Source organism: Centroberyx affinis, unplaced genomic scaffold, assembly GCF_046629955.1.
Source record: "Centroberyx affinis isolate AG114_WGS23_722 - 3 ecotype Tasmania unplaced genomic scaffold, CSIRO-AGI_Caff_v1 ptg000146l_1, whole genome shotgun sequence".
In the NCBI taxonomy this organism is placed as follows: Eukaryota; Metazoa; Chordata; class Actinopteri; order Beryciformes; family Berycidae; genus Centroberyx; species Centroberyx affinis.
Window position 1 is genome coordinate 32,909 of NW_027278844.1, and position 9,810 is coordinate 42,718.

Genomic DNA, 9,810 nt, shown 5'->3' on the forward strand with positions numbered 1-9,810 from the left:
ATGCTGCTGGCAACTCTCATATCCATCTGTATACTGACGGCACCATTCTGTACACATCCAGCCCCACTCTGAACACTGCTCTGACTTCCCTGCAGCACAGCTTTAGTAGCATTCGATATGCCTTTTTCAACCTTCACCTTCTTCTAAACACTAATAAAACAAAATGCATGGTCTTTAACCGGAACCTACCCCCTCCCCCAAAATCACCTCTCTGGATGGATCAGAGCTAGAATTTGTCATTTCATATAAATACCTAGGTATGTGGCCTGATTCACTTTCCTTTCAAACTCACATTAATAACCTGTTATCCAAAGTCAGAACACAAATTGGTTTCCTCCACTCTGCAAAACACACTCTCATTAAAATGACCATTTTACCAATCCTGGATTACGGTGACCTAATCTGCAGGATTGCCCCCAGAAACCTTCTCAATAAACTGGACGTCATTTACCACACTGCCATCAGCTTTGTCACTGGTGCCTCCCTCAACACTCATCACTGTGACCTGTATTCTCTAGTCAACTGGTCATCACTCCACACCAGGCGACAAATCCACTAGTATCAGTTCATTTATAAATCCATCATTGGTAAAAATCCCACATACCTTTTTCATTAGGCTAAGGCTTTTAGTGAATTTCGGTTTTATTAACCAAAAATCAGGAATAATTAATTATAATTTGTGATGGACTAATTAAAACTTTGCATTGAATTGAATTAAAAACACACGCTCTGGGTCTGTTTAGGGTCTGTGCTTGTTTGCTGACCTTAAGGTCCTAGAGAACAGGGACGCTGGAAGTCAGTCAGAGTTGGGGGTGCTGAGATAAAGTCTATATAATGACGTCATATTAAATGCTGTGCAACATTCATGATTTTTGTATTAATCAGAATCAGAATCAGAATCAGCTTTATTGGCCAAGTATGTACACAAACAAGGAATTTGACTCAGATGATGATGATGATGATGGGGAGGAGGTGCAGGAGGAAATCCCTGCACTCCTGCTTTTTTTTGGGGTGGGTGGGTGGGGGGAATTATATACATGAGGTAGGTGTTACAGGTTTATTGCACAGGGATAGTTTCTGTCAATTTAAGTGTTCATCAGAGTGATGGCCTGTGGGAAGAAACTCTTCTTGTGTCTGGTTGTTTTGGCGTACAGTGTTCTGTAGCGCCTACCAGAGGGGAGGAGTTGGAACCGGTTGTGTCCAGGGTGTGATGGGTCTGCAGTGATCTTTCCTGCCCGTTTCCTGACTCTGGAGATGTATAAGTCCTGAATGGAGGGCAGGTTGGCACCGATGATTTTTTCTGCAGTCCTGACTGTCCTTTGTAGTCTGTTCCTGTCCTGTTTGGTGGCCGATCCAAACCAGACAGTGATGGATGTGCAAAGAACAGACTGGATTATTGCAGAGTAGAACTGGATCAGCAGCTCCTGAGGCAGGTTGAACTTCCTGAGCTGGCGTAGGAAGTACATCCTCTGCTGGGCCTTTTTGATGAGTGTGTCTGTGTTGGAAGCCCACTTTAGGTCCCGGGAGATTGTGGATCCCAGAAACCTGAAGGTTTCCACAGCAGACACGGTGCTGTTGAGTATGGTGAGGGGGGGCAGTGATGGGGGACTCCTCCTGAAGTCCACTGTCATCTCCACAGTTTTGAGCTTGTTCAGTTCCAGGTTGTTATGACCACACCAGAGGGCCAGCTGTTTTAATTTTAATGGCCAACATTTTACACCAGTTTTAGAACATTTTACACTACAACAGACAGCAAACTTGAACACCAACATACTGTATGTCAAAGCAGCATAGTACCATATTCAGCTATGGACAGTTCACACACGGAATGCAGGTTTATTCCTAATCAGAAGATGATTTATTGTTGAGTGAGCCACAGCCACGCTATACGGGTAGCAACAGAACAAGGCACTTGAACTTTATAACACACACACACCCACACACACACACACACACACACACACACACACAGAGCAACTGAAAACATTAATAATAACTGAATTCATTGAAGACCGCACTCCAAAACGCAACTCAATACAGAGACGTCCTCTTGCTCTCAGCATGTTGCACTACCAGATCTGTGACAGAAACAAGAAATAACGTAACTTACTAAATTATATAATCAATTCATACGCCCTGTAACCAGTGAAACAGGAAATTGAGAGACGGGGAGCGAGCTACATAACGAAACGTCCACCAGCACCACCACACCAAGTTTAAAACAATGAACACACAAAGCATCTGAAATTTACAGTGTGACGGGGCTTAGCCTTGCAGTTACAGCCTCCCGCCAGTAGGGGGTGCTGCAGCCCCCTCACACCCCTACTTCTAGCGTCCCTGCTTGAGAAAGTTATCCATGTTTTGTGTAGAGTACTGTAACTCTCTTTTCTCCTTTGTCAGAAATCCCTCTCCCATAAAATGCAGTAGCAAGGTTTTTACGTAATCAAAACTAAGATGGGATGATATTTAAACCTGCAATAAGCGATTTCAGACCCTGTAACCAATCCTGAAACTAACGTGTGCTACATGGAGATTTCCGTGAGACGCATGATATAAACAAATAACCCCACACGCGGACCAGCTGTGTTGTTGTTTTCACCTTTTTCCGAAAGCTTGTTGTCAAATTCGGCCCGAGTAAACGTGCTACCTACCTCTTCACTTGTCATTGTGGGACATGGAACCTTCAGTTACATCAATCTGGCAAAAGCGAGACTACCAAACCTAACCAGCGATATTTCTCCGTAGGTATGTTTATTTTAGCCATTAGCCTTTATGCACAGTTTGTCCTTAAGGGCTTCCGTCGCCCAGTAGCTTTGCTGTGTGTGTTTACAAAATGTGTTGCAGTTTCTGTCACCCTCTAGTGGTCAGAAAAAATTGCTTAGTGTAGCTTTAAATATTATAAATCTCTGACCTTTAACCTCCATTGGCAGAGTGCAGTCTGAGACAGGTGCGGCTGATCATTTTACATTTTAAGCATTTGGCAGAACCACTTATACAGCCGGGCTTACAATTAATGTAACTTGTTTCTAGACATCCAAACATATTTTAATTCCTATGTAAACTTGTTATAAATCCTGATTTATAGCAAGATATTTTTGTTTGCCTTTCTTTTATTTATTATTGTCTTATTGTTTGTGTTATTGTATATGTGCTCATTGTCTGTTCACCATCATCAGAAACAAAGCTCCCACATATTCTCCCATCCTTTGTTTCAAAGGAGTGACCAGATGTGTGTGACTTTGATGTTTAAAATAAAGCATTTATTGAAATTTCAGAATGAGAGAAAAGCAGCCATTCTCAATGTGATAAGAATTGTTATTGATGTTATTATAACAAAACTGATAAACAGATTCATACAATATTGTTAATCTGAGACTGCATGCAACTGATACTTGGTTTTGATCCTGTAAGATTAATTATTGAAAACTTGTAAGCATTATTTTTATTACATTTACTACAGGCATTCTTCACTACTTAAGCACTGCAAACAATAAGTCAAAGCAGTTTTGAGTTTGCAAAATCACCTTGAAATATTTTGCCAGAAATTATCATTCGGAAAGCGGCCCGAAACCAGCTGTAAAAGAATGCATAAACAAATGGATTGAGCATTGAATTTGACCAACCGAGCCAAATAAATGTTTCAATCACAGGGACTGGTATTGAATAATGCTGAAAATTTCCACAAAGGAAGAAAGGAGTCCAACAGATCACAAAAACTCCCATAACGATCGCCAGAGTTTTTGTGGCCTTTCTCTCCATCTTACTGACTTTATGCTCTGACAGTTTGTGTTCTGGATGCTGAGTGCCTGTCTCTGTGCCACCAGGAAAATCTTTAGGTAGGTACTGAGCATTATGATTACTGGGAGGTAAAATGAGAGAACAGGACCGATTATGCTTGAAAGTGGAATATGAAATGAAAAACATCGTCCTTCACATTTTCCTTCATTAAGTCCCATAATTATGATTCCTATTCCAGCTAGGGCAGAAAAACCCCAGCACACCATGATCATGATCACAGCAGCATGAGAATTCATTTTAGCTCTATACCTCAGAGGCTGACTCACTGCATAATATCTTTCAATAGAAATAAAACATAAGTTCAGAATAGAAGTTGTAGATAGTGAAACATCAAGACTGCGTCCTATCTTACAAATTTTAGTTTTACCGAGAGTGCCATGTTGAAAGGCAAGACTAAAGCCCCTACAAAAAGGTCAGCCACAGCTAGAGAGAGGATGAGGTAGTTAGTTGGAGTGTGGAGCTGTTTGAAGTAAATGATGGAGATTATTACAAGAAGGTTTCCACACATTGTAAGAACAGATAATGAGCCAAGCAAAATATACAATAACACACGTATTGTTAAAGGGGTGATTTCCATTATGCAAGAACCATTTTCTGATTCATAACAGAGATGTATGTCCTTAACAACATCAGTCCTGTTAATGCAGTCGTCTTTTGGCCAATCAGATGTGGTGAACTATGTATTCTGTTTGCATGAGATGTCATCATAAAGTTAACTCTATGATTGTGTGTGAGGTTATGTGTTTGTGTGTGTGTAAACTAACCTCCAAAATGCATAATGTTATCAAATAAAGTTGTCCTGTCATCTCGATCGTTTGGTGTAAGGTGGTCAGAAAACTCAGTCCGAGCTGTCTTAAGTCTTTTTCTCGTCTTGACGTTCCTATCAAATCAAACATGTTCAATATTACCTAGGGTGACCACATTTTCAAACCCTCAAACCGGGACCCTTAAGTGTACCGCAAGTTCATGCACGGGGGGGGGGGGGGGGTAAGATACATAATTGGTGGGGGGGGGTCAAAAACAAATAGCCAATAGCAACAGCCAATAGCAAAATTCAATTGTAATAGCCGGGTTTCAACCAGTAGAGGGTTAGGGTCAGAATTTGGACCTGAATCCATCAACAACACTACTAAATACCCAAATACAGTAGTTTTCAGCTGGAAAAAGTGGTTTTGAGGTTTAGTTACTCTTTAAAACAAATTTAAACTGCATTTCTACACCACCTAACCTCATGGATTAAGTCAAGAAACAGCAACCCTGTATGTTAACCAAAAATGTAAAATTATGTTATATTACTAGATTTCAGCATTGAGGTGCTTACATTCATGATTTTGCATAGGCATACTAACCTAAAAACCTATTATTGGGAATCGCGAGAAAGTTTCAGAGTGACAAACACAGAGCGTCCCCGTAACCATAGCAACTCACTCTCACTCCTGCCTGCGTGCGCACGGCGCGAGAGGAGAGACGCAGAAGAGCCGCTGACTGAGATTACTCTGAGCAGCATGCATGGGAATAAATTACAATATAACACATTTGTGTATATTTCTCGCTATTCAGATGGTCTGAATAACTCGCTGCTGCACGGTGCTGCTCTGTCTTCGCGCCGCGACGTTTATTAATTTGTTTTTCACTGCGTGAGAAAATGGACTTGTGGCGTGAGAGCGTGTGAAAAATGTCAGTTGCGTGAATCTCACGGTCAATGCGTGAGAGTTGGCAGCCCCGTGAACTCGCTTGACATTATTATGTATGAAACTGCCAATCAGATTTATTTACTTATTAATCGAAGGTGCCAGAACGCCGTTCCGGATCGTTCCGGCCCACTTTGCTTAAACCCCTGCTTATACACACCTAGTGACTGCACCTTTCAACACCATGGACAGCGCCTCAGCAAATGAAAGATGTTTTGTCTCCAAAAATCCACCAAAACATAGTTTATGTGGTGCGTATGTTTTTGATTGGGTTAGGTAATAATGAGCGGGGCAGAACATGATAAACATCTATGTAAGCGCTGAAAACAAGTATAATACTATTATTATTATTTTAATTGTGGTGAAAACCGGGACAATTTGGTAGTCAGTGTTGAAAACTGGGACATTTTAGTGTTTTACAGATATTTGTCGGGACTCGGGACACCCATCTTGAAACCGGGACAATCCCGGACAAACCGCGACGTCTGGTCACCGTAATATTATCGGAAGTCTTTAGTCTTGGCTCATGCAAATAGTGAAGTTCAATGACGTGAACATTATCAACAACCAATAGTTGCGCTCTCTCCGATGGAAAAAAAGTGGACAGAAATTGCTGTAGCCCTCGAAATCCCTGGTGAGCAGTGTTGGGAATAATGCGTTACAAAGTAACTAGTAATGTAACGAATTACTTTTTCAAATTAATAACGCAATTACAGTTACTGAAATTTAAATGGGCTCGTTACTCATTACTGGATTATCCGGTTTGTGATCATCTGATTTTACGGTGGTGCAAGTGAATCAAAAGACTACCAACCTCCCTGGAGACTTTATTTCCCTAAAGCGACTAGCGACAAATCTGCCGACTTTTTCTGACCATGGGAAGCAATGTTTATGTGTTGAATCCCAAAGCATTTGGCAATAAATTGGTACGGCTGATGCCAGTTTTCTCTACTTGCTTGTCTAATCCAGAGAGTCTGATGATCACAGCGCTTCCCACAGCAGGGGCTGCAGGATAGGATCCACTTGTAATTGTTACCGGCGTATGCCAAAACTAGCCCGGGTGGGCAGAGTCAGCACTTATATTAAAACGTGATACTCCGCAGCGTGCATAACAAGTGAAGCATTATATATTGATATGCAAATTATCGTATGACATCATCTGGTGACTTCTAGCGACTTTCTCAGCAGCCAATAGCTACTTTCCTTGGAAAAGATATAGCTATGTGTAATAAGAGAATTGAAGCAGACATTTAAAAGTAACGCAAAAGTTACTTTCCCTAGTAACTAATTACTTTTATTATGCAGTAATTGGTAAAGTAATTAAATTACTTTTTGAGAGAAGTAACTAGTAACTGTAACTAATTACTTATTTTCAGTAACTTGCCCAACACTGCTGGTGAGTATGCTATATGCTATAGCTAGCAAGCTAACCACTGTCCCGAACGGGGCTACTTGCAAGCTAACGTTAGCTACTGTAATGTTTGCTATTAGCCTACGAGCTAACCATACGTTTCAGCTGAAGATCGCTAGCTTCAATCATATAAATCTGGCTGCAGTGCTCCCTCTCTCTCATACATACGTGTGTGTGTGTGTGTGTGTGTGTGTGTGTAGGAGGGGGATTTGTAGATGTTCACAAGTCAGTCCATGTTTACAGTCTATTGGAAAACTCTGAATAGTAGGGGAAGCCCTTTTCAAAGTCTTCTAGTGTATGGTAGGCAGTCTTTGCAAAATCTTATAGTCTGTGACTAAAAACTCTGTGACTTATGACACATTGTCTTTAGATGTGAGCTGGATGTGAGAGGGTGTCAGACTTTAGTCTTTTCAAAGTCTTTTCAGTCTTCTAGTGTATGGTAGGCATAAGGCATATATTAATACTATTTAGCAGAAAGGAAAAGTTGAAAAGGGATTTAGCAGAAATGGGAGTTATTGAATTAAAAAAAAAAAACATTACCAGGACATAATGACAATAAACATACAATTGGAAAGAGAGATTAAATTGCTGAAGACTGCAAAAATGTCTTCCAATTTAAGACAATAAAATAAAAAAGTGCATTATCCAGCAGAAGGCAAAAATATGCCTCAACATCTAGTCTGCTGCAAAATTAAAATAAATAAATAACTAAATAATACAAATAATAATAAGCAACAACACTTCAATTTTCATGCCTTTTCATTTGAACTTTGTTGGATTTATTTGCACTTATTCTTAAAGGAATAGTTCACCCAAAAATTTAAATTCTGTCATAATCTACTCACCCCCATGCCAGCTGAAACCATAATAGGGGACTTTGATTTTCATAAATCGTAAAATTTTCTGCATTCTACGGCAGTAAAACACTATAAATAATTCTAAAACCTTTAAACAAATATGTAATGGGAATCAGCTATATTTAGGCCAGTAATCATTGAAATTCATACATGTATTTTCTTTCAAAAAATCCAAAAAAGTATGGTTGTCTACAAGCATAACTTTGTAAAGTGATAACCAGTCAGTCAGTCAATGCCTCACTCATACAGTCAGTCACTCAGTCAGTCAGTCATTCCCTCACTGAGTTGCTCAGTCAGTCAGTCATTCCCTCCCTGAGTTGCTCAGTCAGTCTGTCATTCCCTCCCTGAGTTGCTCAGTCAGTCTGTCATTCCCTCCCTCAGTCAGTCAGTCAGGCAGTTATTCCCTCAATAAGTCAGCCAGGCTGTCACTCAGTCAGTCATTCCCTCAATAAGTCAGCCAGGCTGTCACTCAGTCAGTCATTCCCTCAATAAATCAGTCTGTCAGTCAGTCAGGCAGGCATTCTTTCTTTGCCTCCTCTTCGCCTCTTGGCTGCCAGGGGACCCGAGGAAGCCGCAGAGGTCAGAGGTCACACATGGGAGAGGGCAGCAGCATCTGATGGCCCCGGTTGCTTACCAGGGGGACAGGGATCGGGGCTGGATGGGGAACGCACAGTGGGTGACTCCTGCTGCTGGTCCTCCACACGAGTCTATTAAAGCGGCAGGGAGTGCTGACTGCCTCCCGCCGACAGCCTCATGCATGAGGGAGAACCAGGGCCAGGTCGCAGCCGTTTGCTCCCCATCCTCAGTCCCAGTGCCCGGCGCTGGTGACTTGAATTAGAAAGAGACGGGCATGGTAAAAGAGTGTGGATTTATAGGCTATGTCTATGTCCTAATGAACAGATTTCATTCAGGCCTATTAGATCATGGAATGTCATTCATATTACAGTTTTTCTCAGTCGCTTTGGTACATTTCTCGAATCATCCTCGACATTTGCAAAACAGTAAGTGCATTTCTCAAAACAATTCGTACAAATAGCAAAACACCATGGATTACCTGCAAAAGCCAGTCTCTTGCTCAAAATCCTTAGTTCATCTCTCAAAAGTTAATATCTGTGTCAATGAACATGTCAGTGCCATCAGAATGACAAGTCCTTGTGTCATTGTGTACGGATAAGACAGTCAAATTGCTTAGTCATGTTGTCAATATAACAGTGTACTCTGGAGGGATGTTCTGATGTAAACTATGGCTAAAGTTTTGAAGACAATTATTGTAAATTGTAAGTTACACCTTAGTGTATGTGGGAGATTGATTGCAAGAGACTGGACAAGATTCACATTTACGCTTTTACTGTTTGTACTGTAATTTGTTGACAGACCATGTCATTGCGATACAGAAAGGAAAAGACAGCACTGCATAGCACAAAGAAAAAAAACAAAAGTAGAAATGTGAACATAGGACAATCTCCTTAGGGAAAACTGTACATGCAGTGCTGTAGGAATTACAGTGCAGTCTTCCTACACCTCCTGACGTTCCTGTCTGTTGGGCCACAAATTCTCATCCACATCACAACGAATATCTTCTCTTGTGATGCAGCGTGGAAAGAATCTTTTAGAGTGTCTTATCCAGCCTCTGCAGGCATCTGCTGTGATGTCATCACACGCTGCATCCATGGCAGCCAGAAGGGTCATCTGTGTATGTGGCTGGCGATCATATACTTTCCATCTCCATGCTGAGAAACATTCCTCAATGGGGTTAAGGAATGGGGAGTAGGGTAAGAGGAACTCCATCAGCATCCTGTTGTGGGTCGCAAACCATTGCCTGATGATGTTGGAGCGATGGAAACTGACATTGTCCCAAACTATCACGTACTTTGGCAAGTCATCTCCAATCTGACCCCTCTCTGGTTCAGGGATGAGATCCCTGTAGAGAGTGTCTAAAAAGGTGACAAGACGCTCTGTATTGTATGGCCCAATAATGGGAATATGCGTTAGCACACCATTCTCAGAGATAGCAGCACCCATGGTTATGTTCCCGCCCCGTTGGCCTGGCACA

At 41.4% G+C, this 9,810-nt stretch overlaps 1 pseudogene; it reads right to left on the reverse strand.

The window, feature by feature from the left end:
* Nucleotides 1-3,495: 3,495 nt before the first annotated feature.
* Nucleotides 3,496-4,375, reverse strand: LOC139654595 (trace amine-associated receptor 1-like; annotated as a pseudogene).
* Nucleotides 4,376-9,810: the final 5,435 nt, after the last annotated feature.